Genomic DNA, 9493 nt, shown 5'->3' with positions numbered 1-9493 from the left:
AATATATATATATATATTTTAAAAAGATCTGAGTATGACTATTTTCTGAGTCCTGTGAGACCATCTAGTGAATCACCAAACCTTGGGGTGGTCTTGGAAACCCTTGACACAAATGCATCATATAAAATTTTTATTAAGTTGATATATGTGACTGTCATCAGATGGTTATTTCACAGAATAACTTTCTGTAATCTGCTTATTATTTCTCCTTGATATTTGACTTGGAGATTCTTGTATTGCTGTATCTAATTGAATAAAGCCATAAAAGGAATAAATAAAACAATTATTTCAGAAAATAATGTGAAATGAGCAGCAATCCTAGTTTAAGCAGAATAAAAGAGAATCTTGATGATTGACAGTATGTTCTACAATATTAATGTTCCTAAAAAAAAAAAAAAAAATGAAAGAGTAGTCAATTTCCTGCAACTCAATTGGGGCTTAATGTCTAACAGTTGTGCAGGCCAGATGCAGTAGCCCACACCTGTAAAATCATAGTATTTTGGGAGGCTGATGCAGAAGGATTACTTGAGCTCAGAAGTTCCAGACCAGCCTGGGCAATATAGTGAGACCTCATCTAAAAAATACATACATATATACATACATACATACATACATACATACCTTAAAAAGAAAAATAGCTAAGCATGGTGGTGTATGCCTGTAGTCCCAGCTACTTGGGAAACTGAGGTGAAAGGATCATTTAAGTCCAGGAAGCAGAAGTTGCAGGGAGCCAAGATTGCACAACTACACTCAAGTACTGGCAACAGAGGGAGGAGACATTGTCTCAAAAATAAACAGATAATCAATAATTATGTATCCAGCTAGATGTAACCACACATGACTATGGCCCCAGCTACTCAGGAGGAGGAGGTAGGAGGACTGAATAAGTCCAGATGTTCAAGGCTACAGTGAGCTGTAATTGTACCACTGAAAAGACACTGTATTCTAGCCTGGGCAACATAGAGAGACCCCATTTCTTAATTAATTCATTATTTAAGAAACATATAACTGGAGAAATCATCATTCAAGTACTTGTATACCTGGAGAAAAACATATGACCACTGAATAAAGTACAACAGTTTACTACTGATCATAGAGTTCCTTTTACTTGCTTCTAATCTTTTTATTGCTTATAAAACTAGAGACATGGTTCTAGTTTTATAAGTAATTAAAGGCAGTTGATTAAAGAATTAATGAAGCAATTAAGGCAGTTCAATTAAGCAATTAAAGGCAGTTTATCACAGAACAAGTCAAAAAGTCAAAAGAACTGCATCCAAAGTGTAGGATGTGTTATTCGCTGCTCCCTGCAAATAGTGGATTTGGTCATAAAGAATCAGCAGGACTTTTAGTGTGTACATATGTATGTGCAAGAGCACGTGTGTATATGTGCATGTACGTGTGTGTGTGTGTAAACTATGACAGATAAAACCATTTTTGCTTATGTAAGAATATGTAACATAACATGTACTTCCCACAAAGGAATTGTTTTTCTGTCTTCTGCACTCAGTGGGTATCTCCAAAACATAATCTCCAATTTGTATGGGTGCACGCTGGTTCAATTTTACAGTTCTTATTGCCATTTACTTATGGTACAAGAAAGGGATTGCTGAGTTCCCAGTTCTAAAGATAGTTACTTTCTTAGTGACACAAATTAATACATAATACAGTTCACCCTTGAACAGCAAGGGTTCGAACTGCAGGGGTTTACTTATATGCAGCCTAATCAACCTGAAGATAATGAAGATGAAGACCTTTGTAAGGATCCATTTATGTTTTATGAAAAGTAAATATATTTTTTCTGATGATTTTTGTTTAACAGCTTCATTTACTTAAGAACACAATATATAATAATGCAGCACAAATAAAATAGGTTTTAATAGACTGTTTATGTTATCAGGAAGGCTTCCAGTCAATGGTGGGTTATTAGTAGCTAAGATGGGGAAATTAAAAGTTATACTCAGATTTTCAACTGCACAGAGATTAGAGTCCCTGACCTCCACATGATTCATGGATCAACTATTTATTTACTAAATACAAACAATTTATTATAAAAATGAAACAGAAGATCCCTATGTATAACAAGTTCAATTTGTTATAATGTGACTTAGAGAAAACATAAAACATACCAACTTGACAATCTTTTTTCTTATTTATGCAAAAAATATTATACAGAAGTTTTGGGATTGTAATTAAGTAAATGATTTTTTTTCAGACAATACTGTTTCAGATTATAGATACAACTACCTTCTTAAATAACTCTGAATTCCAAACTAAAGAAGTTAAATTTTGAAAATTAATTTACATATATGTATATACACATATATATACTTGCAATTTACACATATTTTTAAACTGGTCTTTTTACCATTAAAACTACCTTAATCTTACATCTTTCTTTTTTATCAAGAGTAGGACCAACAAGATAAATGAGAAATTTACTATCAGAAGTCTTACTTGTATTGAAGTGTCTTCTTTTTATGTTCCAAAATTTGATGTCAAATTCTATGGTATAAAAACTAATAAATAAAATTGTTATTTTAATACTAAAATAAAAAATATTTACCAAACATAAGTTCTTAAACCATTTCAGGCGATATCAGCGCTAATAACAGAACTTTAATTTCTGTCCCATACACTTCAAAATTTTAAGCTTTACAAGTTTATTAACCTTTTAATTAAAGAAAAAAAAAAGTGAAGTACTCATGAATGGAGGGAGCACAGCTTAGTAAATTAACTATAGTTAGCTGGAAATTGTGCACAGTGTCCTGCACTCAGAACAAGTCCTTGCTCTGTAACCAGTAGGTATTTGTGTTCAGACAAGTTGCTTCTGTTAGGCTCCATGGTTTCTTCTAAAAAATAAGGATTTGCTGCCTTACTTCACTAGGTTGTTAGGAAGATGTAATGAGATTACTTGCTTAAATGTTCAGAGAAATAGTAAAGCGATGGAATAATTTATTCTTGAACTTTATTGCTGAAACTATTTTGGAGTCCCAAATAAAGCTTGATGTTTGTTTTTCCATAGGTTCTAATATGTGAATGTTGCAGTTTTCATAAAATGTTATTAAGTGCTAATTTTATTAGTTGTATTTATTGTGGCTTGTAAATCAGGGCATTTTAGGTAATTCATAACTAAATTTATATATAAATATATTATCATTAAAATAGATAACATAATTGTCCCCTATTACTGAGCTCATCAGTCACGCCAAGAGCAGAAAATTAACAGATGTCAACACCTGGCTTGGACAACCACCACTCCTTCTCTACCTCCTCAAACTCTGAGCCAGCACATCTGTGCCAGGATGCTGAATCTCCATGGTCCGCTCCAACTAACAGACAAGAAAAAACCCTGCTTTCATTGTTTTTCAGATTTATGAAGGAAATGCAAGTTGACATTTTCCCATTTCCAAGACATGTACTAATAACATATTTGCATGTAACATCCCATGTGTTACTCAGCTCTGTTCTCATTTCATAGATCACCATACACCAATAGTTATATAGTGATTATCACAATTTTAATATCGGGTATCTCCAATTTTGGTTTGACTCACACTGCTTCCTTGGAGCTGGTCAAAAAATAGTCAAATGACCTTCCAGGGTCATTGCACAATATGGAATGCTTTATGAATTTGTGTGCCATCCTTAGGCAGCAGCCATGTTCATGCTTATCTGCTCTGTATTGATCCATTTTAAAGTATATGCTGCTGAAGCAAGTACAAAGCCCTGTTTTATACATGGATATTCATGAGTCATAGATGGCTCTGTTAAATCCAAATCACCTGCCTGAGATTCAGATAATTTTATTGAATGGCTTCCTATGAGGTAGAACTTTAAAATATATTTAAAACTTGAGGTAGATATGCAGGTAGCCTGGGAGATTTTTATTCTTGTAGAAATGGATTATCTGCGGGGCCAACTGCAAGTTGGTTCCCACTGCTCTGTGGACAGGTAACATGGAACCTTCTGCTATCTAACCAAAGCTGCTGCACAGGATATAAAGAAGTCTCAAGATACAAATCTGTCAGCAAAAGGGAAAGGGAACTCTAATCTCTTCCTGCAACATTATTTGAACATCTCTGACTGGTGGGAACAATCTCAACCAATATTTGTTAGAGGAAAGACCAACAGGGGTCTCAAAGGATAACTTACCATGAAGGCCTCGGCTAAGTCTAGATAAGATGTGGGCTCCAAATAATGTTTTTAGCGTAGGGGAAGCATCAGTTTGCCATTTGTGTGGGTAAAGCTAGAAGGCCTGGCTCCCAGAGCAGGGTGCTGGGAACAATGGCTGAGCATAAGTACATAAACTAATAAACACCGTAGCCTTGAACCCTATGTATGAATCACCATGAAAACTGAGGGGTCTGTGCATCCTTGTGGCAAAGGTCAATCATTATCAGATTGCAGGACCAATTACAATGGCAACAATACAGCAAGTGAATCCATGGAAACAACAGAATAATTAGAATGGCCTTTTTCCCCATTCTGACTTGTAAAGAAAGATTTCCTTCCTTGGACTTAGAAAACACGTTAGGTTCTTGGAAAATTCAAAGAAGGAAGGTACAGGAGATAGTCCCAGGTGACAATAAAAGATTTTCTGCTAAATTGAACATTTCAAGACCCAATAACTCATTAGAAAAGTCAGGCTAGGCATGGTGGCTAGCAGTTTGAGAGGCTGAGGCAGAAGGATTACTTATGCTCAGGAGTTCAAGACCATTCTAGGCAACATAGGGAGACCTTGCCTCTACAAAAAAAAAAAAATAAAAGAAAAAAAAAAAAAAAAGAAAAAGAAAACAAATCAAAGATGTGGCTCTATTTTTATCTGATGCATGGGGATTATACTTAGAATAAAATGAACCACATTGAGATCCCTAGGGATAAAGGTCTTAAAAGTCCTGAAAGAATCTTGCATTCTACTTCTAACTAATCCTACCTTCTGCTTGATTTCTAGCTAAAAAGTGGACTAACTCTTGCTATTTCAAACTACCTGAACCAAACTATGAACTCTCACCTAATGTATAAGATTCAACGGTTGCAATTATTTTAAACATCAATTTAGTATTAACCGGACTTTTAATACAAACACCTTGTCAAACCACGAAAAACAGCATAATCTTCTGCATCTCATACACACATATCTTGAGTAAAGACATTAATATTTTGCTGAAGAAAAATATTGACAATACCTGATAAGCCATAATGTACAGGAAGCATGAAGGCTGTTCTAAAATAACAACTCCATTCAAGAACTTTAATAAAGTCATTACTAAACAGCTAGTTTGATACACTTTATCAATTTAATATCCTGCCTGTCAATGTAGACATACTAACCGTTTACATGTACTAGCTTGTGTCTATAAGCATCTTGGGTGCTCAAGTGTTCATCTTTGTAAATTATCAGCAAGGCTAAAAGGGACAACAAGGAAGTCTCTTGTTCCCCTGGGGTATGACATAATACAAGTTGGTAACTTATAGTCCCTTGATGGCCAAGAAACTGTGCTGAGGTCATTTATCTAAAGTAGGCAAAGATTTAAATCAAGATTTCCCCATTGCTTTCCTAGTCTGATATACTGTAATTCATATCAGCTAGGAGTCAGATAAGGGCCATCTACAGCCTGAAAACAATAAATAATAATAATAATAATAATAATAATAATGCAATACTAGTAGTCATAAACTAAAAGCCCACACTTCAAAATTTAATAAAACTAATACAAAAACCTTTAGCTAATATAAGATTACAAGACCAAAAACATCAGATCACAAATAACAAACACTCTGTAAGTGAAAATGAATCCTACTCTATGTTCTTTATGTTGCTTAGTCCAATATTTGCTTTTCTACCTATCTGTGCTGATATTTTTCACCATATGCCAATAATTATGTTAATTTTATTAATTTCTGACTTGAGTGACTCTACTCTAGAACACTCAGGTTTTTATTTTAAACAAGAACTACTATCTCAGCCTATCAACAGCATGTACATTTGCTTGGTTTTTCACTAAAAATTCCACCATTTGCTGTCTCTTGTAAATTATAGCAAATAAAAGTGGTGTTCCCGTCCTATAAAACAGCAAAAAAAAAAAAAAAAAAAAAAATTCGCAAAATTACAAATTTCTCAAATGAACTAAAAATCTTCTGTAAGATATTTGAACTTCAACATACAACATAGAAAGGAAATAATGAAAACCAGTCCCTTCCTCCTCACTCCTCTGTGCTTTCAGATGTGCTGCTCTCTGCCTTGCAAACACCCCTCCTCTGCCTCCCCACATTAACTGTGGTCATCGCCAGAACTCCCTTCATACATACCAGTCCCAAGAATCCTTGCTTTGATCACAGCACTTAGCATGGCATATTGTAATCACTTCATTGTTTCCCTCTGAAACCAAGAGCTTCTTGAGGGTAAGGGCTGTATCTTTTATCTCTACAGCCCCCAAAACCTAAAACATAGTAGCAAATATTTTGTTTTTTACATAAATTAATGATCTAAATTGTTATCTCTAGAGCAGTGTTTCTTAAGCTATATTCCAAAGAATATTTGCTTGTTGTACCCCAAGAGAAAGACTCCATGACAATCTGCATATGAGAAGTATTACAAAACTGTATTTTATAACCAATAATCATGAAATCTCTTGAACTTTACCTAATACCCATTTGGCAATACTTTTTGTGGCAAATATGAACATTTAAGGAATTAAGAGTTTCAGAGATACAGTTTCCAGAGCTTCCCGATACAGTTGGAGGTTTCCTCTGGGTGGTACAAACTTGCTTGATTCACTTCTATCAATGATGTTAGGATCCCAGATGCCAATGTCAGGCACTCCTGCTCCAAATGGGCCACTAAGGAAGTGAGCTCTGAATTAACAGTGATTGGCTTCAAATGTACATATTTTCCATATTATTAAACAGTCTGTGGGTTTCTTTTAATACAAGAGTTATCTTAACTGTTATAAAGCTCAGTATGTTCTGTATGAGAGAGACGGTTAAAAAATTTAAAAATAATTATTAAAAAAAAACAATGCTCAGTAAGAAACTCTATTCTCAATTGTAATGGTAATGCTGGGACCCTAATGCAACTCTACCTTTTAAATCCATTTTTACTGGTTTCCATTTAAATGGCTATTTAAAATTATTTTTTATTTTAGGCTAAATATAACGCAAACACAAATATAATGGCTTATCAGTAAAAGTTACTGATCCCTATGGGTTATTTCTAGCATAATAAAAGAAGTAAGTCACTTGCATTTTTAAGGAAGATTGCTGAGGAGAAAGATATAATGGCTGCAATATTCCTAAACTATCCAACTATAACCAGGAATAACCTAAGAAAAACTTCTAGGCATTCGTATGGGAAGATGCTTAGTTGTGGTATAGATAAAGAGTTTTAAACTAAATTCTAAAATTCAACCCCATAACTGAGGGATTTATATAATCTATAGACTATATGTTATAGACAAATACACACTGACTTAAAAGCCTTGAAATCTTTATCAAAATATACTACAACATAAGAGTTGTAAACTCAAATACAAGGACAAAGGAAGGTGATCTGAGTAAGGAACGTACTGATGTGGGCAGAGTAGCAAACTGGAGAATATATGCCTTTTATAAAGGAGCTACCTCTGCACAGCAGGCCAACGGTGAAAGAAACTCAGGGGGTACCATATTTGATTTTTTAGGACAAGTCTGAAGTCCAGATTTCTGCATAAGACTTGTAAATTTTACATGTTGACTCAATGTATAGAGGCAAACAAATCTGTGCACATTTAGAATACAGCCCTTTTGTTTTTATATTTGCTATGAATGTGTAACTAAATGGTTGTGTATAATCCAAGTATTTGCATGTAAAATATTTCCTTTCTCTAGTATTGTATGTTTTACCAAAAAATCAGGCCCTCATATATAATAAAAATTGCTATTGACTCATAATACCCACTTTAATATTTTTCCAACATGTATTCATTTACAATCTATTTGTATACAATTTTCCCAGATTGTTAGCCAAATAGTTTATATGACTGCCAAAACTAAATTATTAAAATAATTTCTATGGAAATTCTTTTAATCAAAAGAATTTTGATGTATATCAAATTTATATCAGCTTCATGGATTTCAGTGTGTAAAGCTGACATCCTGGTTATATTAAAGATCTATAAACTTAACAGACATACTGTGATAGTTCATAATACAACTTCAACTAAAAAAAAAATTAGGATTGGCTATTATTTTAATTGAGAAAACCCAACTTGTAATGAATATTTGTTGACACATAATCACCTATGTGGTGACAAAGGGGCATGAAATCATTAAAGAGTCAGCCTCTTCTCATTGAAAGATTACTTATAAGCAAATTTTTAAAGACTCTCTGAATGGCAGTGAATGATTAATGGTGGGGAAAAAAAGGTGTCATCCTGAGAGCTGAGAGATACTGCCAATAATGTTCCCTTTTACTTCCCAGTCACAGACAGAGAAAGGCAGCTAAGTCAGGCTAATCTTATTGAAAGGAGAACTTTGAAGAAAGTAGTACCTAGCAAATGCCAACTCTTCTAGAGATTTTTTTAACCTTTTTTGAGATACAGAAATGTATATATTGCACTTATCTATTCTGGGGTTCTTAAACAGGAGTGTATCCAAACCTCAAGGTTTTTTTTTTTTTTTGCTGGTATTGTGGTTAGAGATAAGAGTCTCACTATGTTGCTCAAGCTGGACTCAAACTCTTAGGCTCAAGCTGGGACCAAAGGAACATGCCACTGTGCCCAGCTTCAAGAAAACATTTTAAAACATACACATTCAAGCCTTATTAGATCTATTACATCAAAAACTTCACGGGAAAGCCTAAAAGTTTAGATTTTTAACAAAATTAGCTCAGGTCACTATAATGCACAATTCTGAGAATTCGTGCAGCAGGCAATCACTTCAGTCTCATCCCTCACCCACACGGCTAATTCCCTTTATCAGTTGTAGATGTGGCCAAAAAAAGAAAAGAGTAACAGAGTCATTTATTAAATCTACATTTAATTTTCACGGATATGAGAACAGGGACAAATAAACTCAAAATCCAACTTTATTTTGCTATTAATAAGCTCCTTATCTCCCACCTTTCCATCAAGACATTCTAGATTTGAGAGGAAAGTTTAGACTCTTAGATCTAAGTGGCTGTTTCTGCCTGGATGGGTAATAACTCAGTTAATAATTTGTTTCATCTTCTGTTGAAGTGTTTCTCCTTTTGTCACCAAGTATTCACTGCCTATATGGTTTCCTCAGAGTCCTCCTAAAATTAATCTCTAGGCAAGTCTCAACGCACTCTCTTTTTCAAATCAAAATTTATTGGTCCCAAAGCTAAAGAGCACCTTGTCTCAACACATAAACTGGAAGAACAAACTAAAAAAACTCTTCTTGGCATTTTCCCGTATTACCTAATTTCCAAGTGACCTGCATACTCCTGATGGCTCTCCTTTTTCCTTCCCATTTTTCCCTCTTAAGCCTCACCACT

The 9493-nt window shown here is 34.2% G+C and overlaps 1 long non-coding RNA gene and 1 other non-coding gene across 2 annotated transcripts; one reads left to right on the top strand and one right to left on the bottom strand.

The window, feature by feature from the left end:
* The first annotated feature begins 782 nt into the window (after positions 1-782).
* On the top strand, positions 783-8979 carry LOC116540038. Its single transcript, XR_004264276.1, has 2 exons — positions 783-1155; positions 1222-8979. It is a non-coding gene; the product is annotated as an uncharacterized LOC116540038 (long non-coding RNA).
* Positions 3609-3716, bottom strand: LOC116540057. The gene has a single exon (XR_004264284.1). It is a non-coding gene; the product is annotated as a U6 spliceosomal RNA (small nuclear RNA).
* Positions 8980-9493: the final 514 nt, after the last annotated feature.

This window comes from Sapajus apella, unplaced genomic scaffold, assembly GCF_009761245.1.
Source record: "Sapajus apella isolate SASKATOON/1434 unplaced genomic scaffold, GSC_monkey_1.0 scaffold135, whole genome shotgun sequence".
NCBI classification, from domain to species: Eukaryota; Metazoa; Chordata; class Mammalia; order Primates; family Cebidae; genus Sapajus; species Sapajus apella.
Note: the sequence above shows the minus strand (reverse complement) of the source record. Positions and strands in the feature narration are given on the sequence as shown.